The sequence below is a fragment of the Coregonus clupeaformis genome, chromosome 8, assembly GCF_020615455.1.
Source record: "Coregonus clupeaformis isolate EN_2021a chromosome 8, ASM2061545v1, whole genome shotgun sequence".
Classification (NCBI taxonomy): domain Eukaryota; kingdom Metazoa; phylum Chordata; class Actinopteri; order Salmoniformes; family Salmonidae; genus Coregonus; species Coregonus clupeaformis.
In genome coordinates, this window is record NC_059199.1 from 19,900,886 (window position 1) to 19,927,231 (window position 26,346).

Here is a 26,346-nt window from a genome sequence, read left to right on the forward strand (position 1 = left end):
CACATTATGATGCTGCCACCACCATGCTTCACCATAGGGATGGTGAAAGGTTTCCTCGAGACGTGATGCTTGGCATTCAGGCCAAAGAGTTCAATCTTGGTTTCATCAGACCAGTGAATCTTGTTTCTCATGGTCTGAGAGTCCTTTAGGTGCCTTTTGGCAAACTCTAAGCGGGCTGTCATGTGCCTTTTACTGAGGAGTGGATTCCGTCTGGCCACTCTACCATAAAGGCCTGATTTGTGGATTGCTGCAGAGATGGTTGTCCTTCTGGAAGGTTCTCCCATCTCCACAGAGGAACTCTGGAGCTCTGTCAGAGTGACCATTGGGTTCTTGGTCACCTCCCTTACCAAGGCCCTTCTCCGCCGATTGCTCAGTTTGGCCGGGCGGCCAGTTCTAGGAAGAGTCTTGGTAGTTCCAAACTTCTTCCATTTAAGAATGATGGAGGCCACTGTGTTCTTGGGGACCTTCAATGCGGCAGACAATTTTTGGTACCCTTCCCAAGATCTGTGCCTCGACACAATCCTCTCTGAGCTCTACGGACAATTCCTTCGACCTAATGGCTTGGTTTTTGCTCTGACATGCACTGTCAACTGTAGGACCTTATATAGACAGGTGTGTGCCTTTCCAAATCATGTCCAATCAATTGAATTTACCACCGGTGGACTCCAATCAAGTTGTAGAATCATCTCAAGGATGATCAATGGAAACAGGATGCACCTGAGCTCAATTTCGCGTCTCATAGCAAAGGGTCTGAATTTGCAAACATTTCTAAGAACCTGTTATCGCTATTGTGTGTAGATTGATCAGGGAAGATTTTTGTAACGTAACAAAATGTTGAGAACGTCAAGGGGTCTGAATGCTTTCCGAATGCACTGTAGATTAGCTTTTTAAGTACAATCTCTTGTTTCCCCCCCCCCCTACTTTCCAACCCGATAATATCCTATATCTGTCTCAGGTTTAAATTTCAACTGACACGCCTCGTGTTTCTTATCAAGCATGTTATGGTCCAATAGTTTGGGGTAAGAAGACAAATCACCCCTAACCACAGATCTAGGATCAGATTTCCCAACCCCAAATCTTAACCATTAAACAATAAGGGCCGGTTTTCCAGACACAGATTAGCCTAAAAATAGTCCTGGAATAAAAAACTATTTTAATTGTGATTATCCTTTGAGCATTCTTTTTTTAGTCTGGTAAACAGGCCCATGGTGGGTAAAAATTATATTGGACCTAAGATCACTGGTTAGGGCATAACAATTATAGAACGGTCATCCCCAGTCATGTCAATTGGTGGGTTCCCCTTCTAGAAATCCTATTTCTATAGGTTAGGGGCAACTCTGTTGGGATGCCAGGGCAGTAGGATGAAGTTACCTGTGGACACTGATTTAAGGTCAGTTTTAAGGTTTCTCCCTCTAATGGTTAGGTTTGGGTGGAAGGAATCTGGGTTGGGTGGAGGGAATCTAGACCTGTGTCTATAAGAAGCCTCTACCTGGATTGGTGGCTTTGGTTGGGTTTGTGTTGTAGGGAGTGGTGGGGACCGGTTTTGTTTAAATTGAAAATACTTTTAATTTTATGCTATTTTTTAATCAACATCAGACACATTTTTATTTTGACCTTTTGGATATCCTCACCTCAAGTTTTTAAAAATATGTTTCTGTCAATCCCTCTCTACCCTTGTCTGTCTCTTTTTCTGTGTATATAATCTGTTACAGATTAATTAGATTTGTTTTTATTTGCCTTTTTACAGGTAAAACACTTGTTTCGGTTTAAAAATGACATTTAAACTCAATGTTTGATAATGAGTGGTCCTGTCTTGTGATTGATTGAATATTAACTGACAAAGATGAAAGAGAAAAACTAAACTGTCATTTCTGCCTTGTCAATGTTTTATTTGTATGTTACAAATAAAGGAAACTTGTTTGACTTCTATCCAGTTGTCCGTATTTTAATAATAGGCATGTACGTCCTAAATGCCACCCTGTTCCCTATAGAATGCCCTACTTTTGAACAGAGCATAATGGGCCCTGGTCAAAAGTAGTGCATTTGGGACGTTTAGTCAGTCATAGAACACTTTTGTCAGTCATAGATTCATTTGAATTTCTTACGCAGTTCTCTGAAATGCAGAGTGGAGCCAGAACCTTTATTCATCCTTTATTTTACACAGCCGGTTGAATAGGACATTAAATGTGATAGGAAAGCATCAAACAGGAAGGTGTGATTACTGCCTGTGGAGCATGTACTGATACAGTGTGGGCAGTCTGAGAGGGAAGGTTGTACTGGAGATTTGAGTTTAAAGAGCATACTGAGTAGAAGAACATCATTCAATACAGTCAAATATTTTATATTTTTTAAGAGAAACTGGGCTGGCAGGTTGGATTTACAATAGTTTCTCCCCGTCTCTGGCCCACACTCCAGTACAGTAGGTGGCGGTTTATCAGCGGTTGGCATCCAAACCCCATAGAAGAAGATGCTTTACCAGATATCCCACATATTATACATTATATTGACCAGATACTCAATTGGCGGCTCTAACAATGAAAATAAGCATCTTCAAAAATGGAAGGCAGTCGGGAGGAGGCAATGAGAGGGCAGATATGAGTGTGATCACAGGCACAACTCCAATATAGTGTTTTTTCTCAGAGTTGCCTGGATGTCACGTGTACTTATCAGTAGCTACACTCATAACAACCTAAGCATTACGAAGCTTCTATTCGATCAAATGCCACACGTACCAAATAAGTCATTACATTTTTTGTTAACCAAATTCGATACTCATTAACTTCCATACAAAAACTCCTGGTTTGGTGAGCAAAATATATTTTTTAAACGCCGCCTGCTGGAGAACACATATTTTGGGCCCTGTTATCCCTCTCGTTTTGCCTCTTCCTCTTTGGAGATACTTTAGAGGAGATAGTCCCAGTCGGTACCCGCGGCGGCTTTGCCGCGGATTCTTTGGCTAAACGGCACAAAACCGTTTCCCATGCATTGTCAATGGCGATTCTAAACCAACCCGGATATAATATAATTCCGGCCACTGGTTGGTTTTGAGGCGCTAGGCTGATTTCCCCATAGGGGACGCTGTAAACAGGAAGAGCCCATCAATCACCCTCGGTCACTGAGCTAGCAAGCTAATGTTAGCTAGTGAGTCACATAAATGAACGTTCAGCCTGTTAATTACAGTCCGATTGGACTTGTCTTACTTAATCAGCATGGCTTAACATTGTTTCTTTCGTTTTTGACATCGACATTCTTGCTGGATAGATACTTTGATAGCTAACATGCTGGCGCTGCTAGCTAGCTAATGTTAACGACGCTAACGGCGCTAGCTAACATCCTATGTGGATGCATCCATCTAGTTCCCAAGAGCAGCAGACCAGTAAGTCAACTTTGCTTTCAAACGTTGTAATCATTTGTAAAGTTGTTTTACATGCAATCATACTAGCTAGCTAGCAAGATAGATATTGTGTTAAAAAGCCTGTTGATGTCATTGGTTGTTTATTTGGCGCTAGCTAGCTAACCTATGCGGATGCCTCCGTCTAGTTCCCAAGAGCAGCAGACCGGTAAGTCAACTTTGCTTTCGAACTTTGTAATCATCTGTAAAGTTATTTTACATGAAATCATACTAGCTAGCTAGATATGTTTAATTAAAAAGCACGTTGATGTCGTTGGCTGTTTCTTTGGAGCTAGCTAGCTAAGCTATCACTAGTTAGCTAGGTGGTTAATGTGGTGTACAGGAGGCTAGTACCGTTACAGTATTACTGAATGACAACAATATAGCCTTGTCACTACTAGTTGGTTGATATGGGGTGCAGTAGGTTACAGTACAACATTACTAAATGATAACAACGTAGCCTTGTCAGTAGCTAGTAGTTGGTTGATGGGGTGGGGTACAGTAGGCTACAATACAGCAACATTAGCCTTCCTACTGTTCTGTTATTCATTGGGTCTGGAAATTGTTAAATTATCTAATATTATAGAAAGATCACACACTCATGCAGCTGTGGTGGTGTCACGTTGTCTTTATCCATACCATAGCTGCTGCTATAAATATGCCTTTTACTTGACAGCTCGGTCCTCTTTGCCAGGTCTCCCTTGACAAAATGATGTTATTTATGACCTGGTAAAATAAGCTAACGGTTGTGTGCACTCACTAGATAGAATTGTGTGAAGATTTTCAAAAGAAAATAGACATATACAGTATATCATCAGCAATTCTCAATCAGATGACATACACAGCTAACCCAAATTGAGTTTAATTCATTCATATATGTGGACACTAATTATTGTTAATATTCCAATTCTCTAGGCCCTCCATTCCCAAACCTGAAGCCCCCTGTCCCCAGCATGAAAGACCAGGAAAAAGTGTTGGCTTAAGGTACAACTTCCTATTGAGGAAATGTAAGATAACTCATGTCATATTTAGAGTTACTGACATGAATATAAGCATATACAAGCAGTCTATCAAATGTATTTTATAAAGCCCTTTTTACATCAGCAGTTGTCACAAAGTGCTTATACAGATACCCAGCCTAAAACCCCAAAGAGCAAGCAATGCAGATGTAGAAGCACAGTGGCAAGGAAAAACTCCCTAGAAAGGCAGAAACCTAGAGAGCAACCAAGCTCTGAGGGGTGGCCAGTCCTCTTCTGGCTGTGCTGGTGGAGATTATAAAAGAGTACAGCCATTTAGGCCAGACCGTTCTTCAAGACGTTTAAACGTGCATATATGACCAGCAGTGTCAAATAATAATCACAGTTGTTATGTGGTTATAGAGGGTGCAATAGTTCAGCACCTCAGAAGTAGCACCCCCAAAAAAAAAAAAAAAAAAAAAAAAGTGTAAAGTGGTTATCCCACTGGCTATAGGGTGAATGCACCAATTTGTAAGTCGCTCTGGATAAGAGCGTCTGCTAAATGACGTAAATGTGCCCTTGAGCAAGGCACTTAACCCTAATTGCTCCTGTAAGTCGCTCTGGATAAGAGCGTCTGCTAAATGACTAAAATGTAAATGTAAATGTAAGTAAATGGTGGTTGAGACAGTAGGTCCGGTAGAGAGAGAGACAGGATCAAACAGCGGGTCTGGGACAAGGTAGCACCTCAGGTGAGCCCTGAGCAGGTCAGGGTTCCATAGCCGCAGACAGAAACAGCAGAGACTGGATCAGCATCACCACCAGGTACAGTTGAAGTCGGAAGTTTACATACACCTTAGCCAAATACATTTAAACTCAGTTTTTCACAATTCCTGACATTTAATCCTAGTAAAAATTCCCTGTCTTAGGTCAGTTAGGATCACCACTTTATTTTAAGAATGTGAAATGTCAGAATAATAGTAGAGAGTGATTTATTTAAGCTTTTATTACTTTCATCACATTCCCAGTGGGTCAGAAGATTACATACACTCAATTAGTATTTGGTAGCATTGCCTTTAAATTGTTTAACTTGGGTCAAACATTTCGGGTAACCTTCCACAAGCTTCCCACAATAAGTTGGGTGAATTTTGGCCCATTCCTCCTGACAGAGCTGGTGTAACTGAGTCAGGTTTGTAGGCCTCCTTGCTCGCACACGCTTTTTCAGTTCTGCCCACTAATTTTCTATAGGATTGAGGTCAGGGCTTTGTGATGGCCACTCCAATACCTTGACTTTGTTGTCCTTGAGCCATTTTGCCACAACTTTGGAAGTATGCTTGGGGTCATTGTCCATTTGGAAGACCCATTTGCGACCAAGCTTTAACTTCCCGACTGATGTCTTGAGATGTTGCTTCAATATATCCACATAATTTTCCTTCCTCGTGATACCATCTATTTTGTGAAGTGCACCAATCCCTCCTGCAGCAAAGCACCCCCACAGCATGATGCTGCCACCCCTGTGCTTCACGGTTGGGATGGTGTTCTTCAGCTTGCAAGCAACCACCTTTTTCCTCCAAACATAATGATGGTCATTATGGCCAAACAGTTCTATTTTTGTTTCATCAGACCAGAGGACATTTCTCAAAAAAGTACGATCTTTGTCCCCATGTGCAGTTGCAAACCGTAGTCTGGCATTTTTATGGCGGTTTTGGAGCAGTGGCTTTTTCCTTGCTGAGCGGCCTTTCAGGTTATGTCGATATAGGACTCGTTTTACTGTGGATATAGATACTTTTGTACCTGTTTCCTCCAGCATCTTCACAAGGTCCTTTGCTGTTGTTCTGGGATTGATTTGCACTTTTCACACCAAAGTACGTTAATCTCTAGGAGACAGAACGCGTCTCCTTCCTGAGCGGTATGACGGCTGCATGATCCCATGGTGTTTATACTTGCGTACTATTGTTTGTACAGATGAGCGTGGTACCTTCAGGTGTTTGGAAATTGCTCCCAAGGATGAACCAGACTTGTGGAGGTCTACAAATTTTTTTCTGAGGTCTTTGATGATTTATTTTGATTTTCCCAAGATGTCAAGCAAAGAGGCACTGAGTTTGAAGGTAGGCCTTGAAATACATGCACGGGTACACCTCCAATTGACTCAAATGATGTCAATTAGCCTATCAGAAGCTTCTAAAGCCATGACATCATTTTCTGGAATTTTCCAAGTTGTTTAAAGGCACAGTCTGGTGTCTGAGGTGGAACTGTGTTAGAGCTAACTTCTGACCCACTGGAATTGTGATACAGTGAATTATAAGTGAAATAATCTGTCTGTAAACAATTGTTGGAAAAATGACTTGTGTCATGCACAAGGTAGATGTCCTAACCGACATGCCAAAACGATAGTTTGTTAACAAGACATTTGTGGAGTGGTTGAAAAACGAGTTTTAATGACTCCAACCTAAGTGTATGTAAACTTCCGACTTCAACTGTATACTGGGGACAGCCAGAAGTCATCAGGCCAGGTAGTCCTGAGGCATGGTCCTCGAGCTCATGTCCTGCATCCTTTATTTAACTTGAGTGTAGACTAACCCTAGATGTTTTGTAACTTCACATAATTTAGCCTACTTGTCAATCCAGATCTGAGTATTTGATATCCTTTTTACTGTTGATAGTCATTTTTCCCAAAGTTAATCACTGAATGTCCTACTACAAGGATGTGCGTATGTTATCGTGTGTGTGCATGTGTCTATGCCTGTGTTTGTCTTTTCACAGTCCCCGCTGTTCCATAAGGTGTATTTTTTATCTATTTTAAATATCTAATTTTAATGCTTGCATGAGTTACTTGATGTGGAATGGAGTTCCATGTAGTCATGACTCTGTGTACTACTGTGCGCCTCCCATAGTCTGTTCTGTTTAGGTTATTGTGTAGTCAAGATAATATTGTGCCTATCTTTCAGATCTGCCAACCAGGCTCGGTGGGTGACAGGTAGCCGTTTTTCCACCAAGCTGTTCCAGGCCTGGAGTGGCACGCTGGAGCTTCCAGAGGCTAGTAGACCTAAAGCAGTGTGATGTGGTCCAGGTAATTATCACACACACGTATACATACTCACTCATTCACTCTGTTTTGTTGTATAATTATTTTCACTTAAGAAAATTGTTCCTCTCGCCTTTAGATCTGACACCCCTATTAGTTCAACCACAGCCCTCACAGCTGCATTCGCCTGCCCCTGCTACACCGGCCGCGACAGGTGATACAGGTAATTATCACATACATGTATACACACATGCATACTCTCCCTCACTTTTGGCTCTATTCAATCACATTCGTTTTAGCCTGCATCCGCATAGCGGTTGTTTTGGCGGTGTCTGAGGTGGAACTGTGTTAGAGCTGTCAAATCCACAAGGGGCTCCTGGCGTTATACCTAAAGCTGACATTGCCATTGGCTGCATGGAGTCGAATTAAAAGAAATCTCATGCAGCCCTGTTTACAAGTTTGAAAACATGAATGTGAGATTTAATCTACACCTGGATTAGGCTGATAAAGTCCTCATTATTTTGTTTAATGATGTTGAATTTGAGCGTCATTATTTCTTTATAGCCTACCCTTTCTCGTTCTGAACTTGTAACGCGAGTAGGATGGTGTAGTTTTCGTGACAATGATCAAGAGCAGCTGCTTACCGATTTGACAGATCCAACGCAGTAACACCTCAGACACTTCCAAAACATCAGCTATGCGGTTGTCGGCTATCGCCTGTTAACGCTTGATCTGATTGAATCTAGGCCTTACACTCATTCAGTCTGTTTAGTTGTATGATTATTGTCAGTTAAGAAAATTGTGCCTCTCTCTTTTAGATCTGCCACCCCCAGCAGTTCAGCTGCAGTCACAGCAGTCCTCTGCTATGGCATTTAATTTACCGGCTGCACCAGTTCCTACTACACTGGCCGTGAAAGGAGACACTTTTGAGGATTCCCAGATGGATGCAGGTAAATCAGAATTATATTGCATATGCTCACTCACACCAACAGATGTGCACACAGACACATATACTTACTGTCACTTTGTGCATCTCTCTTTCAGATCTGCCATGCACTCCACCACTGCCTGACAGCCTCACCCAGAAGTGCATACACTGGGCCTATCAAGACTGACAAAGCAGAGATGGGTGGCTGATACGGAAAAATAAAACACAACATGCTCACACTCTCTCTCTCTCTGTCACACACACTCACACACATTATCCCCAGTGTAAATACGTTGTAATTACTTGTTTATTTTTTGTTTGCTCCATTTTATTTTAGGATTGGAGATATCTACTCCTACATATCCATCCTCAATATCTACATCATTACTCTAAATATCTATCCAAGTGTGATTGATAATATTGTAAAAGACTATTGCTTAATGTGTACAGTTTGAAGAACTTCTGTGTGCTTTTTTCTGAGTTGAAAAACATGCCTCCCTCTCACACACACATTAGACCCAATGTAAACACATTGTTTCTTTTATGGATGTTCCATTTTAATTGAGGATTGTGTGCAATAAAGTACATTCACAGTTAAAGCAAGAGTTTGGTTTATTGGATATTTCTCTGATTAAAATGTATGACCAAAAGGAAGTCGGCAGACCTACAACCCTTTGAGAGTATGTGCAGGTTTTGTCATCTGGAGCTGAAACAGGGCCCCAACAGCCCTCACATATGTACAGGGTTCCCAGGAGTGGCAGGCAAATATGTTTATTGTCCTGCAAAATTATTGGCTATCCATCCACATTGCTCAAGCCAAAGTCTGTTCTCCACAATGAATATATGTAGCGATTAAAATTCAGGGTGAGTCATCAGGCAACCAAGGCCAAGGAATGGAGAGAGATTACCTGGATGGAGTTCCAGACCTCAGCTTTTTATGAAGCAGAAAAGCAGAGATGGGTGGCTAACAAGAAAAATAAAACACACACACATTAGTATGCAAATATGTAAATATATTGTAATTCCTTGTTTATTTTATATGTATGCTCCATTTTATTTTAGGATTGGAGATATTTAGGCCTACAGATTGTGTTATCTATTTCCCACAACAGACATGTGCAGTGGTGCTTACTCACAGTTGGTGGAGAGGGCATGGTTAGGAGAGATGGTGGCTGACAGGGAAAAATAAAATACAACATGCACACACATTCTCTCGCTCTCCCACACACGCACACAATAGTCTGTGTGGTTTTGTCTGAGTTACAAAACATGACTTTCTCACACTCACACCCCCACATTAGACCCAATGTAAATAAATTGTAATAACCTTTTTTATTTATGTATGCTCCATTTTATTTCAGGAAAATGTCTGCAATAAAGTACATTCACAGTTAAAGAAATGTCTTTAGTTTATTGGATATTTCTCTGAATAAAATGTGTGACCAAAAGGAAGTCGGCAGACCTGCAAATCATGGAGTGTGTGCAGGTTTTGTCATCTGGAGCTGAAACATAGAGAGATGAGGAGGGAGGGGAGGAAGAGTGCAGTGTAAAGGTTTATCATTAATAACTGACACAATTCTATAATTAATACATATTAGAATAATAATACCTAATAGAATGACCAAGAGCTACTGTATTGTGATTGTTTAGTGTTTTAATAACTCAGCAAGTAGTGCCCCAAGGAGGGATCGAACAGTGTCTCAAAAGCACCAGAAAAGGTCAAATAAGGTCACCAAAATTTCCGTTACGGCTATACACGACTGGCACCCGCGAGAGAGTTATGTTTTGTAACTCAGACAAAAGCACACAGAATTTACCCACAAACTATCCACATATAAAATGAAATGGAGCATACATAAAATAAACAAGTAATTACAATTGATTTACATATTCACATATGATTGTGTGTGTGTGTGTGTGTGTGTGGGAGAGTGAGAGAGAGAGAGTGTGTGCATGTTGTATTTTATTTTTCCTTGTCAGCCACCATCTCTCCTAACCATGCCCTCTCCACCAACTGTGAGTAAGCACAACTGCACATGGCCATTGTTGGAAAAGGATAACACAATCTGTAGGCCTAAATATCTCCAATCCTAAAATAAAATGTAGCATACATATAAAATAAACAAGTAATTACAATGTATTTACATATTTGCATTAATGTGTGTGTGTGTGAGAGAGTGTGTGTATGTTTATTTTTTCTTGTTAGCCACCCATCTCTGCTTTTCTGCATAAAAATACGCCGACAAAATACGCAGGTATTTGGTGTTTTATGTGTTTATGTATGTAGATTGGTGGACTGACTGTTCTCAATGTGTGTGATGTAAATGTGGATGTGTATGGTGATGCCAAAACAAACATTTTCATCCTGGATGGACAATTATATATTATAATCTATTGTAGGTTTCGGTACCCAGGGGAAACAATCCCACCACTGGGGAAGAGGTGGTGGGAAATGTTCAGGAGGAGGGACAAGAACCTGAGCTTGAGAAGGCCGGACACCCTGGACAGGGGGAGAGCTGAGTGTGCCACACGTCTGACGAATGACACCTTCTTCACTTCTTATGAGAAGCACTTGCTGGCTCCCTGGGACGCAAAACACATGTACCAGCAGGCTCCGGGGACCAAGGAGCACATCACAGTGCTGGCCTGTTTCAACGCAGCTGGGGAGGACGTACCCCCATTTATCATCTACCCCAAGTGTTTCCCCGGTGGACACTACACACTGGGAGGTCCCTACCTGGTCCCACCACCATCTCTCCTGGAACCAGCTGTGCCGTCCATCAGCACCTCCTCCCCAGTGACCACAGGAGGATCCTCAGCCCCTGCTCCAGTCCCAGCCCTAGCTTTAGAAGAGCACCCCCTAATAGAGGGGGGGCTGATAGCGAAGGACCTGGGGCACATCCTCACTGTCCTGAAGTATCGGCTAGACCGATACAGAAGACTCCCTGTGGTCGCCACATGCCTCACCGGGGAGGAATACACGTGCCAGTGGCAGGAGAGGGGTGAGAAGGAGAGGGCTGAGGCAGAGGAGAAAGAGCGTCGGGCAGCCCTCAGAACACAGAGGGCACAGGAGAGGGCTGCCATGGATGAGACCATTGACGCCATCGCCTCCGCTGGACCCCCTGCTGGAACATTAACCACCTAGCTAGCTAGTGATAGCTTAGCTAGCTAGCTCCAAAGAAACAGCCAACGACATCAACAGGCTTTTTAAAGAAACATTTATCTAGCTAGCTAGTATGATTTCATGTAAAATACCTTTACAGATGATTAAAGTTCGAATGCAAAGTTGACATACAGGTCTGCTGCTCTTGGGAACTAGATGGAGGCATCCACATAGGTTAGCTAGCGCCGTTAGCATGTTAGCTATTAAACTATCTATCCAGCAAGAATGTTGAGGTCAAAAACTAAAGAAACTATGTTAAACCATGCAGATTTAGTAAGATAAGTCCAATCGGACTTAAATCATTAACAGGCTGAACGTACATTTCTGTGACTCGGTCAGGCCTCCGGCGGCAGACCATCCGCAAGCCGATATTCGGCAAATCGCTCATCGGTCCACTAGCGTTTCTTGAGCGGCAAGCCACTCTGCTAAGTGTCGGTGGAGGAACTTCGACATGAGGACCTGTGCGTGTGACCTGCTGTAACACCTTCTCATAAATGTAATAAGTACTGCTACTATTGCTGAAAACAATATATATTTTTTAAAATCTAAACCACACGGATTTGACAATAATTGAACCGTACCATTCAGCTTTGTCTGGAAAATGTCCATTATGAAGTTCCACATTTTGTAATCACATAATGCAATTTCAATGTAATAGCAAGTTGCACTACTTTTGTGTGTTCTTACAAGTAGATAGCTTGGATACTTTCACTTTTAAGTAACCTATTCACTAATCTTGGGCATTGTGAAGGAGAGTTTTAGTGAATATAGAACGAAAATGACAGGAAATGCAGCTTTATTTTACAATAATACACAAGTTAAGATATGGTATTAGGTATTGGTTAACAATACTACCTTTAACATGGTCTTGTGCAACAACCTTTAGCACAAAACTGCAGTGTAATGTATTTACATAGATGTTTCAGACTTACAAACAGTGCAGGCTCTAGACTTAAGAGGCCCCTAGGCAATATGTTCTGTAAAGTCTTCCTTAGTTTTCAGTTTCCATTAACAAATGTTATAATGTTCTAAACAAGTTTTAAAAAATATGATAAATTTCTCTCAATTGTTGCTGGAATAACTTAATCAGAGATGATGAGTCAGTAAAATGTTCTAACTGAAGATTCAGCCAACCAGGGAATGAATTTAAACTGAATGTGGGCACAAACCACCCTACGTGTCTATGGGGATATCATTGTGTGTGTTGCTTAAGGTATTGAAGATGGACAGGAGCGTTTCATGTCTAATGTTGTGGGGCGCATGTGCTAGTGGAGCTTGAGTTCCATCATCAACATCTTTCAGGAACCAGACAGAGAAGTCCTGTTGAAGAAATGCCACAATTAAAGATCCGTAGACTTTCATCACAATTATTGTTTTACGTATGATGCCCCCCCCTTCATGATATTCTAAGACATTTAAAGATGACAGGTAATGGGATACACAATATGTAGTGTTGATTTGACACTTTACATACCAATTCAGTTTGTGATTTGTACTTATGGTTAGAACCTGCTTGGACAACAAAGCAACAGCTATCGATGACAAATCTCCCTCACTGTAAGATATCTATCTCTAAAATAATTAATCCTAGTTGCCATACCTGAGCCTTGAGCCTGAGGAACAAGGTCAAGAATCCACAAATTCAAGCTAACACTACACCCGATCAAAACACCCCATTAAATGGTCCAAAAGGTTGTACCAATCATATGGGGATATGTGGTACCACACAGAATGTAAATAACGCCTTTTAATGGTGAATCATAACCTTTTGAGAATTAGGGTGCAGGTCCGCAATGGTAGACCAATCGCCAAAATAATTAACTGTACATCTTTTTAACACAGTTCTGCGATCAGCCAGCTCATGTCAAATATATGTTTTTTTTTAGCTCCACAAAGCTGAGGGAACATCATATTCTGAGAAAATGCACTAAACAAGTGACATCAGGTCTAACCTACACACAGTATTTGACTAATTGATGTGCTACTATTGTGTCCACGAAATCAGCTGATGCATTTTCATTTGTTTACAATTGACAAGTTTATACAACAATAAAGTGAATATACTGACTAAAGCAATTATAATGTCATTTTTTTTTAGGAAATACTCAGCCCTCCTGTGTCTTCAATGATATATTTAGTTATTAATTAGGACTACATCAGTCTAGTATTGGTGCTATATGTTCAGTGTAGTATTATCTGCATGGACAGAGTAAAAATTGTCCACCATCCTTAGACACACAAATAAAGAAACATACCATGGAGATTGGTGTAAACTACATTAATTGACATTACATTTTCCTGTTGTTGCCCTTCTTAGATAACCAGTGACCAATCTTGCATTGTTTTGTTGTTGACTTAAAGTGATGTTGAACATTCCAGAGTTGATTGTAACATTTTATTTTCTTTGCAGATATCCAATCTATATACTGAAAGTTTCCAGGTAAAATGTCCAGTTACTGGAGTAAAAATATAAAAATTCAGAGTGGAGTTGCAAAAACTAACGTCAGGATCTGTGTAAAGGGAAGAGAGGCATCATTGTTATGGCATAAGCAATTTTGTGCAAGTGGCTCTTCCAACGCAGGAGTCAAATAGTAGGGTTGAGCCAGCTGATGTTTGCACACTAAGTGGTAGTGAGGGTGGGGTTAACGAGAGCTTTGATGAGAGCACAGAGGAGAGCATTGATGAAAGTACAGACGAGGAGGATGATATCAGAAAGTTACTTTCAGATTGGGCTCTTAGAAACAAATTCCACATTCGTCATTAACTGAACTACTCAAGATTCTATCCACGAAAATACCCAAATTGTCCTACCAAAGGATTCACAGACTTTGTTGAAAACAAAACCAGTGGTGGAAAGTCTCTGGGGGAACTTATTTCCACGCTGGCATTAAACATGGTGTGCTGTCCCACCTTACAACATATTTTCATACAGAGTTGTCTGAGTCAGTGTCCCTCCAAATCAATATTGATGGCCTTCCTCTATACAAGAGCTCAAATGCTTAATTCTGGCCTATCTTAGGGCTAGAGGCATGGTCCAGACAAACAAGTCACCATTTGTCATTGGAATGTCTTTGGGGAGAAAAAAACAACCAGTCTTGATTTCTTGCATGACCTTGTTGAGGAAATGCAGCAGCTGGAAACTGAAGGTGTTTTTTTTGGAGACAGAAATCTTAAAGTCCAAATCTCTGCCATTATTTGTGTGGCACCAGCAATGGCCTTTGTCAGAAATGCAAAAGGTCACAATGGCTACTATGGCTGTGACAAATGCAGTCAAAAGGGAGTCTACTACGTGAATCGTATGACCTTACCAGAAACAACAGCTCCTCCGAGGTCCAACCACCACACTTTTGATGATTTTACTGATGACTCTCATTACAGTGGGACAACACCTTTAGGATCATTGTCAATTGATTTGGTGACACCGTTTCGTCTTGACTACATACCTGGTATGTTTGGGAGTTACACGGAAACTGATAACTCTAATGCAGAAAGGGCCACTGAAAACACGTTTAGGTCCAGCTGTTGTCAGACATGTATCTTCACAGCTGACTGACCTAAGACCTCACACTCCACCAGAAATCAACAGAAAACCCAGATCACTGAATGAGTCTGACCGTTGGAAGGCAACTGAGTTCTGTAAATTTCTATTGTACACTGTAGTTTACACCAATCTCCATGGTATGTTTTTTTATGTGTGTGTCTAAGGATGGTGGACAATTTTTACTCTGTGCATGCAGATAATACTACACTGAACATATAGCACCAATACTAGACTGATGTAGTCCTAATTAATAACTAAATATATAATTGAATGAAAACTTAATGTTGCTTGCAGTTGCCATACCCTTCCTAAGTCTATCCTTGTGTGCAGACCACACAGACTATGCCGGAAACCTCCTGGTATTGTTTGTGGACCACTGCAGCTGCCTGTATGGGAAGGAAAACATAACATATATGTATTGTCTAACCCATCTCAGTCATGAAGCACAAGCATTTGGTGTTCTTGACAAAATCTCTCGCTTCCCCTTCGATAATTTTCTTGGCCAGTTTAAAAAGAATGATAAGAAGGATAAGATGAACATGGAGACACTTTGATTGTGTACAAAACATTTAGGAACAAGACAGACCTTTTCGCATATCCCCTGCTATCATCACTGCTTGATATTTTCCATCTCTCTGGATTGAAGGATGAACTTCTTTTCACTCGAGCCACAAATGTGATACGGGAGTGTGTTCAACTCCTGTGCAAAGAGGGCTTTGCTGGAATGCCATTACTCCATTTGTAGGATGCAAAGCACCAATATTATTTTTTTCTGAACTGATAAGCTCCTGTTTCGTGATGTTTTCAGATTCATATGAGAAAGCCCTTGAGTGCCTGGTTCAGGCAGAAAAAGGCTCAAGCCTGGAAACAGAGCCAGTCTCACCAAAGAAAGAGAAAGTAAGATATTCGTGTATTTTATTGCTTTAGGACATTTATACAATATTTATACAGTGGGGGAAAAAAGTATTTAGTCAGCCACCAATTGTGCATGTTCTCCCACTTAAAAAGATGAGAGGCCTGTAATTTTCATCATAGGTTGTCACGACTGTCTGTGAGATGCGGTAAACAAAGTCAGGCGCAGGACACAGAACTCTCGGATACGTACTTTTAATACGAAAAGGATCCAAAAGGACACAGAAAATAACTCCACGCAGGGAGGAAATAACCCGCTCACAAAATAGACAACCTTGAAGGGGAAAACAATCACACACAAAGTACAGATGAGAGACAGGGGTAATTATAAGGGAAACAATTAACATAATGACGAACAGGTGTAAACAATACAGACAAAACGAAACAAACACCGATGACATGGAACGGCAGTAGCTAGTACTCCGGGGATGACGAACGCCGAAGCCTGCCCGAGCAAGGACGAGGAGCAGCCTCGGCAGAATCCGTGACAGTACCCCCCCTTGACGCGCGCCGACCCCGGCCTCGGGGACGGCCAGGAGGACGCGGAGCAGGGCGAGTTGGGTGACTCCGGTGGAACTCTGTCAACAGGGAGGGATCTAGGATGTCCCTCCTAGGGACCCAGCACCGTTCCTCCGGACCGTACCCCTCCCACTCCACGAGATACTGCAGACCCCCCATCCGACGCCTCGAATCCACGATGGAACGGACTGAGTACGCCGGAGCCCCTTCGATGTCTAGTGGGGGCGGAGGGGCCTCTCGTACCTCATTCTCCTGGAGCTGCCCTGCCAGCTTCCGGCAGGGCAGGTGAAGGGGCAGGTTTCTGGTCGAGAGCCAGACCCGATCTCCCGGTGCATAAACCGGACCCTCACTGCGGTGGCGATCGGCGCTCGCCTTTTGCCGTCTGATGGCCCGCTGCAGATGGACTTGCGCAGCGTTCAATGTCTCCTCCGAGCGCCGAAACCATTCATCCACCGCAGGAGCCTCGATCTGGCTCTGATGCCAGGGTGCCAGAACCGGCTGATAGCCCAACACACACTAGAAAGGAGTGAGATTAGTGGAGGAGTGGCAGAGTGAGTTTTGGGCTATCTCTGCCCAGGGAATATACCCCGACCAATCCTCCTGCCGGTCCTGGCAGTAGGACCTCAGAAACCTACCCACATCTTGGTTTACTCTCTCCACCTGCCCATTACTCTCAGGGTGAAAACCCGAGGTAAGGCTGATCGAGACCCCCAAACGTTCCATAAACGCCCTCCACACTCTAGAGGTGAACTGGGGACCCCGATCAGACACTATATCCTCAGGCACCCCGTAGTGCCGGAAAACGTGAGTAAACAGGGCTTCGGCCGTTTGTAGGGCTGTAGGAAGACCTGGCATAGGGATGAGACGGCAGGCCTTAGAAAACCGATCCACAACAACCAAGATCGTGGTATTCCCCTGGGAGGGGGGAAGGTCCGTGACAAAGTCCACCGACAGGTGAGACCACGGCCGTTGTGGAACGGGGAGAGGTTGTAACTTCCCCCTGGGCAGGTGTCTAGGCGCCTTACACTGGGCGCACACTGAGCAGGAAGAAACGTAAACTCTCACGTCCTTAGCTAAGGTGGGCCACCAGTACTTCCCGCTAAAACAGTGCACCGTCCGACCAATACCAGGATGACCAGAGGAGGGTGACGTGTGAGCTTAATAAATCAGTCGGTCACGGACCTCGAGCGGCACGTACTTCCGTCCCTCTGGACACTCTGGGGGAGAAGGGTCGGTACGTAACGTCCGCTCGATTTCCGTGTCGACCTCCCACACCACCGGTGCCACGAGACAAGACTCCGGTAGTATGGGAGTGGGCTCAATGGACCTCTCCTCTGTGTCATATCGTCGGGACAGGGCATCTGCCTTAACGTTCTGTGACCCGGGGATATACGTGTTCTTAAAGACAAACCGGGCCAGAAACATGGCCCACCTAGCCTGACGAGGGTTCAGTCTCTTCGCTGCCCGGATGTACTCCAGGTTACGATGGTCAGTCAGAATGAGAAAAGGGTGGTTAGCCCCCTCAAGCCAATGTCTCCACACCTTCAGGGCCTGGACCACAGCTAGCAGCTCCCTGTCCCCCACGTCATAATTGCGCTCCGCCGGACTGAGCTTCTTAGAATAGAAAGCACAGGGGCTGAGTTTTGGAGGCGTGCCCGAGTGCTGAGACAGTATAGCACCGATCCCCGCCTCGGACACATCCACCTCGACTTGGAACGCCAAAGAGGGATCCGGATGTGCCAGCACCGGAGCTGAGGTGAACAGGTCCTTCAAATGACTAAACGCCCTGTCCGCCTCAGCCGACCACTGCAAACGCACCGGGCCCCCCTTTAGCAGGAGGTAATGGGAGCCTCTACCTGTCCAAAACCCTGGATAAACCTCCGGTAGTAATTGGCAAAACCCAAAAACCGCTGCACCTCCTTTACTGTAGTTGGAGTCTGCCAATTACGCACGGCTGAAACGCGGTCAATCTCCATCTCCACCCCTGACGTAGACAACCGGTGTCCCAGGAAGGAGATGGACTCCTGGAAAAACAGACATTTCTCTGCCTTCACATACAGATCATGCTCCAACAGTCTACCCAGCACCCGACGTACCAGGGACACATGCTCGGTACGTGTAGCGGAGTATATCAGAATGTCATCAATATACACCACTACCCCGTGTCCATGCAAATCCCGGAAAATCTTGTCTACAAATGATTGGAAGACTGAAGGAGCATTCATTAGACCGTATGGCATGACGAGGTACTCATAGTGACCCGAGGTGGTACTGAAGGCTGTTTTCCACTCATCTTCCTCCCAAATGCGCACCAGGTTGTAAGAGCTCCTGAGATCCAATTTTGTGAAGAAGCGCATCCCGTGTAATGACTCCGTCATACTAGCTATCAGAGGGAGAGGATAGCTGTATGTAATAGTGATCTGATTGAGACCACGGTAATCAATACACGGGCGTAAACCCCCATCCTTCTTCTTCACAAAAAAGAAACTTGAGGACGCAGGAGAAGTGGAAGGCCTTATGTATCCCTGTCTCAAGGATTCGGCGACGTATGTCTCCATAGCAGCCGTCTCCTCCTGAGACAGAGGATACACATGGCTGCGAGGGAGCGCCACGCCAACCTGGAGGTCTATCGCACAATCCCCCTGTCGATGAGGTGGTAATTGAGTCGCCTTCTTCTTACAGAAGGCGCTTGCCAAATCAGCATACTCAGGAGGAATGTGCATTGTGGGCATTTGGTTCGGACTCTCCACCGTCGTTGCCCCTATGGAAACACCTACACACTGCCCCACACACTGATCAGACCATCCCTTGAGAGCCCTCTGTTGCCATGAAATGTTGGGGTCATGAGATATTAACCAGGGAAGTCCCAACACCACTGGAAACGCAGGAGAGTCAATTAAATACAACTGTATAGTCTCCTCATGACCCTTCTGCGTTTTCATCTTCAGTGGCGCTGTGACCTCCCTAATCAATCCCGACCCCAAAGGCCGGCTATCTAGGGCATGGATAGGGAAGGGCACATCGACTGGTAATATAGGGATCCCTAACTTATTTGAGAAATGGCGATCGATAAAATTCCCAGCTGTGCCTGAATCGACTAGCGCCTTATGCTGGGAGTAAGAAGAAACTTCTGGAAACATCACTTGGATACACATATGAACAGCAGAGAGCTCTGGGTGAGTTGGGACCTTACTCACCGGGAATGACTCATCAGTGCGCTGCATGCTGCCTCGAATCCGAGGAGACCCTCCCCAGCACCGAACCGCCGTGTGTCCTCGGCGGCCACAGTTGGTGCAGGGGACAGCCTCCTTCCTGGCCTCCCTACTACCAGCACCCCCGAGCTCCATAGGGCTCGGCTCGGAGGTGCTGGGGGATGGAATGGACGGCCCCAGCGCTGGACCTCCGCGGGTAGCCAACAGGGTATCCAAGCGAATCGACATGTCCACCAGCTGATCGAAGCTTAGGTTGGTGTCCCTGCAGGCCAGCTCTCGACGAACGTCCTCCCTAAGGCTGCATCTGTAGTGGTCGATGAGGGCCCTCTCATTCCATCCCGAATTGGCAGCCAGAGTCCGGAAGTCCAGTGCGAATTCCTGCGCGCTCCTCCTCCCCTGTCTGAGGTGGAATAGACGCTCACCCGCCGCCTTCCCCTCCGGGGGATGATCGAACACTGCCCTGAAGTGGCGGGTGAACTCCGCATAGTTCACAGTAGCGGCGTCTATCCCTCCCCACTCGGCGTTGGCCCACTCCAGTGCCTTGCCGGACAGACAGGAGATGAGGGCGGACACGTTCTCGTATCCCGAGGGTGCCGGGTGAATGGTTGCCAGGTAAAGTTCCACATGGAGCAGGAAACCCTGACACCCGGCTGCGGTGCCATCAGAATCCCACTGGACTCCGGATGTGAGACGATAGGAGTAGCTGATGGTGGTGGTATTGTTGGAGGAGGTGTGGGCAAACCTCCTCTCTCCCATCGTCCCAAAGTGTTCATAACGTTATCCATAGCGGCACCAAGATTTTGGAGCATCGCTGCCTGTTGTAGGACGCGCTCCTCGAGTGATCCAGTCGGTGCCGTCGCTCCTGCTGACTCCATGGTATGCGGTAAACGAAGTCAGGCGCAGGACACAGAACTCTCGGATACGTACTTTTAATACGAAAAGGATCCAAAAGGACACAGAAAATAACTCCACGCAGGGAGGAAATAACCCGCTCACAAAATAGACAACCTTGAAGGGGAAAACAATCACACACAAAGTACAGATGAGAGACCGGGGTAATTATAAGGGAAACAATTAACATAATGACGAACAGGTGTAAACAATACAGACAAAACTAAACAAATACCGATAACATCGAACGGCAGTAGCTAGTACTCCGGGGACGACGAACGCCGAAGCCTGCCTGAGCAAGGAGGAGGAGCAGCCTCGGCAGAATCCGTGACATAGGTACACGTCAACTATGACAGACAAAATGAGAAAAATTAATCCAGAAAATCACATTGTAGGATTTTTAATGAATTTATTTGCAAATTATGGTGGAAAATAAGTATTTGGTCAATAACAAAAGTTTCTCAATACTTTGTTATATACCCTTTGTTGGCAATGACACAGGTCAAACGTTTTCTGTAAGTCTTCACAAGGTTTTCACACACTGTTGCTGGTATTTTGGCCCATTCCTCCATGCAGATCTCCTCTAGAGCAGTGATGTTTTGGGGCTGTCGCTGGGCAACACAGACTTTCAACTCCCTCCAAAGATTTTCTATGGGGTTGAGATCTGGAGACTGGCTAGGCCACTCCCGGGCGGGCAACGTTTCATCTTCAATGCCCTTGCTGATGGAAGGAGGTTTTCACTCAAAATCTCACGATACATGGCCCCATTCATTCTTTCCTTTACACGGATCAGTCGTCCTGGTCCCTTTGCAGAAAAACAGCCCCAAAGCATGATGTTTCCACCCCCATGCTTCACAGTAGGTATGGTGTTCTTTGGATGCAACTCAGCATTCTTTGTCCTCCAAACACGACGAGTTGAGTTTTTACCAAAAAGTTATATTTTGGTTTCATCTGACCATATGACATTCTCCCAATCCTCTTCTGGATCATCCAAATGCACTCTAGCAAACTTCAGACGGGCCTGGACATGTACTGGCTTAAGCAGGGGGACACGTCTTGCACTGCAGGATTTGAGTCCCTGGCGGCGTAGTGTGTTACTGATGGTAGGCTTTGTTACTTTGGTCCCAGCTCTCTGCAGGTCATTCACTAGGTCCCCCCGTGTGGTTCTGGGATTTTTGCTCACCGTTCTTGTGATCATTTTGACCACACGGGGTGAGATCTTGCGTGGAGCCCCAGATTGAGGGAGATTATCAGTGGTTTTGTATGTCTTCCATTTCCTAATAATTGCTCCTGCAGTTGATTTCTTCAAACCAAGCTGCTTACCTATTGCAGATTCAGTCTTGCCAGCCTGGTGCAGGTCTACAATTTTGTTTCTGGTGTCCTTTGACAGCTCTTTGGTCTTGGCCATAGTGGATTTTGGAGTGTGACTGTTTGAGGTTGTGGACAGGTGTCTTTTATACTGATAACAAGTTCAAACAGGTGCCATTAATACAGGTAACGAGTGGAGGACAGAGGAGCCTCTTAAAGAAGAAGTTACAGGTCTGTGAGAGCAGAAATCTTGCTTGTTTGTAGGTGACCAAATACTTATTTTCCACCATAATTTGCAAATAAATTCATTAAAAATCCTACAATGTGATTTTCTGGATTTGTTTTCCTCAATTTGTCTGTCATAGTTGATGTGTACCTATGATGAAAATTACAGGCCTCTCATCTTTTTAAGTGGGAGAACTTGCACAATTGGTGGCTGACTAAATACTTTTTTCCCCCACTGTATTAAATGTATTATTTCAGCTGGAAAGTTGAAAGCTTCCAAAGTTTTGAATACGAAAGATCATTCAAGATGATCGAAATACTTTTCGTCATCAATAGCCATTATTGATAAATCTATATCTTGTTTTTTGCGTGTTGTACTAAACTTTAATATGTTCTTGTATTTGTTTGTAAGTGTCTATTTTTAATAAACCCTGTTTAATGTATATGTATCAAGTCTGGTAAGACATATATTCCTGGTTTGATACACGGAACTAGGAAGTACTGAATTAAGTGACGTGTGTTGTCATTTGTGCAAATAGGGGGGCTACTTTGTCCCAAAATGTTGTATAGAATTCTATGGGAAAGCCATTAATTCCTGGAGCTTTTCTCTGTGTGAATGTTTTAACAATATCTAATATTTCTTCCTGGGTGATCTCTGTTTTTAATGATTATTTTTTGTCTGCTGATAGTTGCTTCAGAGTTCTTGAGTCTAAGAAGGCTATTTGTATTTATTAGGGATCCCTATTAGTTCCTGCCAAGGCAGCAGCTACTCTTCCTGGGGTCCAAACACATTAAGGCACTTACATTGCACATAAAACAAAAGATAAAACAGTACATCATATAACATAATTACAACACTACATAACTACAATCCAAAATGAATAATGCATCCATACAACAATATTACAATGTGCGTATGTGTAGAGTTTGTGTGCTAGTGTTTGTGTGCGTATGTGTGTGCGTCTCTTCACAGTCCGCTGTTCCATTAGGTGTATTTTTATCACGCAGGAATGTTGGGACTCTTCAGGCTCTCTAACACCATCATCTATCTGTTTTTTAAAATCTCATTCTACTGCTTGCATCAGTTACCTAATGTGGAATAGTGTTCCATGTAGTCATTGCTCTATGTAGTACTGTGTTATGTGGGCAGCTTGTCTCTCCCTTTTCTGTTTCCCTTCCTCCTTGTTTTGTCCCCTCTTTGTCTGTTGTATCTGTATGTGTGTTTGTCCCCATTATGTGGGTGTGTCTGGAGTGGATCGGGGGGCGTGCTCAGGATCTGCCTCTCCTGTGCAGCTGCGGGTTGTTTCCAGTGATTCCTGCCTACGCAGCTGCATCCTATTCTCTCATCAACCTGCACTACTAATTCCTGGGCATGGCATTCCACCGGCGCCAGATCGTTGTTCTTACCAGAGCGGTAACTTGGCTCACCAGTAGAGTTAAATTGTCTTTGTCTTCAGCCTGGCTCTTTACTCTCCTTAACCTGTCGTTTGTTTTGTCTTCAGTTCAGACATACCTCCCAACCTGCCTGCCTGCCTGCCTCAGCCTCTCCTTCCTCCGGAGCCGACTAGCCCACTCTGTTCCTTTTCTTCAGTTGTTTTTGGACTAAGACAAATTGAACTTTTATTAAAATAATTTTTGTTTCTTCCACTCCCTTAGTCGTGTTTGTTTCTCTGAGTGCTGGGTTGAACCATAGCCTAACAGAACGATCTGGCCATGGACCCAACAGAGAAACAGCACGGGGCAAACGAAGACAGCTTCCAACAAGCTATCCAGGCTCAAGGAACGTTGCTAGGACAGCATGACTGTTACGAACCCCGTGGCTTTGAACGTCTAGGGTGATGGACATGAGACCCGTAACATAATTCATGTAAATTATAAGTGTGGCATGGAACAGTGAGAACAAATATGACACAACAACCATGAACTACCGTCAAACACAAATGGTTTATTTCTGAACACACGGTAAAGGTTTGGGAAAAAGGGCTGAGCAGGACCCAAGAAATGAAACAATAGTGTAAAACACCCCTAAACTGATCTTGCTTGCCTCAAGAACCGCTAGGCTACTGCTACCATACAAAAATACAGTGGGTGGTCCGCTCAGGTCTAACTAGTGTTTATAGACAGTTCTTTCTACGGGAAATGTATGCCCAAGGGCAGCTAGCTCAAACTCCCCTTTTTCCCAGAAACACACAATAGTTACCAAACAGAGTAACCAGCAAATTAATGAGCTCTCTAAACACAGGACATCACAGTATCCATTACTCACATACCAAACAGTGGTCTAACAAAATTACCAATCATAGTAACCAGCAACTTAGTGAGTAACCAAAAACAGGACACCACAGTGTCCATACTCACATACAGAAATATTCTCTCTCTCTCTACAAACACAAGTGACTGGTTTTTATATAATGGGATGTGTGATTGAAAAAACGAGTAACAGGTGGTGCAATGCACAGGAATGTTCACTGATTGGTCCAATCAGCAGACACCTCAACGACCACCAATCAGGAACATACAGGACACCTGTGATTAGGGCAGAAGGAGTAGAAACACACAAAAACACAGGATACCTGTATCCGTAACACTCCCACCCTTAAAAGAGCAAACCACAATGGTTTGCGACACACGTACCATCACAACACCCAAAATTCAATAATCATCCTGCCGGGATAACAAAAAAAACCTAGATCATTACACACGAGACAAAGCATCTGCCAACACATTATCCAACCCCTTTTGTGGCGGATCTCCAAATTATAATTTTGCACGACAAGTGCCCAACGCATAAGGCGTTGGTTCTGGTTGTACATCCGGTGGAGAAAAACTAAGGGGTTATGGTCAGTATACACTATCACTGGTAATGCACTGGAACCAACATAAACTTCAAAGTACTGCAGAGCTAACAACAAAGCTAGAGCTTCTTGTTCAATGGTGGAATAGTTTGTCTGACATCTGGCCCTGCTGCAGTAGAACAGCACCAGCACCTCTGGCACTTGCATCTACCTCCAGTTTAAACGGTCGTTCAAAATCTGGCGCAGCAAGAACAGGAGTACTACACAAGAGTGCTTTAGCAGTGTTGAAAGCAGTACAACAATCTTCAGACCATACACATTTTCTCGCCGGACTGAGCAAATCCGTTAATGGAGCAACTACCGCAGAGAAATTTTTACAGAAACTACGGTAGTAGCCAACCATCCCTAAAAAACGGCGGAGCTCTCTTCTGGTGGTAGGTGCGGGAAATGCATTTATAGCTGAGACCTTGGCATCTACAGGGCGCACCTGACCATGGCCGACCTGTTTACCAAGATAAGTAACAGTGGCCTTCCCAAACTCGCACTTTGCTAAGTTCAGGGTTAGAGAAGCGGTTGCTAGACGTTCACACACTACCCTTAGAGTTTTAACATGATCAGACCACTCAGTTGAATAAATTACCAGATCATCAAGGTAAGCACTACAATTAGGAACTCCAGCCAATACTGTGTTAACCAGGCGTTGGAAAGTGGCTGGTGCGTTCCGCATCCCAAATGCCATGACAGCATATTGTAGGAAGTGATCTGGGGTCACAAAGGCAGAGATGTCGGAGGCACGTGGGGTTAATGGCACCTGCCAGTAACCTTTTAGAAGATCTAGTTTGGTTACATAAGTAGCAGCACCAACAGTATCAATACAGTCATCCAGTCTGGGTAACGGGAACGAGTCGGGCACTGTGACAGCATTGACTTTCCGATAGTCCGTACATAATCTGGATGTCCCATCAGGTTTAGGAACCAGAATGCACGGAGAACTCCAAGGACTTGAACTTGGCATAGCCAGGTTATTCTCCAGCAAATAACCGACCTCACCCCTCATTATCTTTCTCTTAGCGACGTTGACACGATAAGCATGTTGCTTGATAGGTGCAGCGTTTCCAACATTAATGTCATGTTCTAACACATTTGTACATGTAGGAACATCATTAAAAAGACATGGAAAGCTGTGTAATAGTCTCACAATATCATCTGACTGTCTGTCCGTTAAATGAATCAGGCTTGACGGGAGAGACAGCAGCATCTCCGAATTGGGCAATCTAGCACACTGCTGCTGAGTATTGCGCAACTCCAAACCATCTCCGTCCACATCATTAACACGACCTCCCACTACAGCCGTAGCAGCAATAGAGACAGCCGACTCGGCCAGTTTCTCTGGACTGTCTACCTGAGTGACGGGTCTAGTGTGGTATGTCTTCAACATGTTAACGTGGCACACACGAGATTGGCGTTTTCTATCAGGAGTCTG

At 44.1% G+C, this 26,346-nt stretch overlaps 1 long non-coding RNA gene across 4 annotated transcripts; it reads left to right on the forward strand.

Annotated features, from left to right (window-relative positions):
- The first annotated feature begins 3,073 nt into the window (after positions 1-3,073).
- Positions 3,074-8,896, forward strand: LOC121571245. 4 transcript variants are annotated; one of them, XR_006001680.1, is made up of 7 exons: positions 3,074-3,376; positions 3,510-3,560; positions 4,307-4,375; positions 7,293-7,414; positions 7,509-7,592; positions 8,188-8,319; positions 8,414-8,896. It is a non-coding gene; the product is annotated as an uncharacterized LOC121571245 (long non-coding RNA). The 4 variants fall into 4 exon arrangements; XR_006001682.1 differs by having other exon boundaries at positions 3,514-3,560; positions 4,307-4,398; XR_006001679.1 differs by having other exon boundaries at positions 3,514-3,560.
- Positions 8,897-26,346: the final 17,450 nt, after the last annotated feature.